The sequence below is a fragment of the Salvelinus sp. IW2-2015 genome, unplaced genomic scaffold, assembly GCF_002910315.2.
Source record: "Salvelinus sp. IW2-2015 unplaced genomic scaffold, ASM291031v2 Un_scaffold2370, whole genome shotgun sequence".
Lineage (NCBI taxonomy): Eukaryota > Metazoa > Chordata > Actinopteri > Salmoniformes > Salmonidae > Salvelinus > Salvelinus sp. IW2-2015.
In genome coordinates this window covers 125612-126827 of record NW_019943694.1, presented here as the reverse complement: position 1 = coordinate 126827, position 1216 = coordinate 125612, and positions in this window count along the sequence as shown.

Here is a 1216-nt window from a genome sequence, read left to right as displayed (position 1 = left end):
CAAGCGGTTCTCCCCATTAAGCAGCGAGTCGGAGTCTTCTCTGGTCTCTCCTTCACCCGCTACGGGGTCTGAGACGCCGAAACCTCCCACCTTTAGCTCTGACAAATTGTTGACTCTATTACCCGTAGTATTAGACTTAAAAAMAATCATCCAGCGATCATACACTGTTTACCAGGGGGCAGGGCTACCAACGTTAAGGCTAATCTAAAGATGGTGCGTGCTAAAGTTAAAACCTCCTGAGAGTATAGGGCTAAAACTGGCGAGTGTAGAGTATAGGGATATTGTTATCCACGTCGGCACCAACGATGTTAGGATGAAACAGTCAGAGGTCACCAAGCGCAACATAGCTTCAGCGTGTAAATCAGCTAGAAAGATGTGTCGGCATCGAGTAATTGTCTCTGGCCCCCTCCCGTGTTATAAATTCTCGGACAACCCAAAGATTCCTAGATGCCCTTCTAGACTCCCTCCACCTACCCAAGGATGTCAGAGTACAAAAATCGGTTAACCACCTAACTGAGGATCTTAATTTAACCTTGCGTAATACCCTAGATGCAGTTGCACCCCTAAAAAAAAATATGTGTCATAAGAAACTAGCTCCCTGGTATACAGAAAATACCCAAGCTCTGAAGCAAGCTTCCAGAAAATTGGAACGAAAATGGCGCTACAGCAAAATAGAAGTCTTCCGACTAGCTTGGAAAGACAGTACTGTGTAGTATCGAAAAGCCCTCACTGCTGCTCGATCATCCTATTTGTCCAACTTAATTGAGGAGAATAAGAACAATCCAACATTCTAAAGCTAACTAAAAAGCAGCATTCCCCAAGAGAGGATGGCTTTCAATTCAGCAGTGATAAATTCATTAACTTCTTTGATGAAAAAATCATGATCATTAGAAAGCAAATTACGGACTCCACTTTAAAGCTCAGTGGTCCTGAGTCTACACAACACTGCCAGGACCTAGGATCAAGGGAGACACTCAAGTTTTTTTAATACTATATCTCTTGACACATTGATGAAAATAGTCTTGGCCTCTAAACCTTCAAGCTGCATACTGGACCCGATTCCAACTAAACTACTGAAAGAGCTGCTTCCTGTGCTTGGCCCTCCTATGTTGAACATAATAAACGGCTCTCTATCCACCGGATGTGTACCAAACTCACTAAAAGTGTCAGTAATAAAGCCTCTCTTGAAAAAGCCAAACCTTGACCCAGAAAAGAT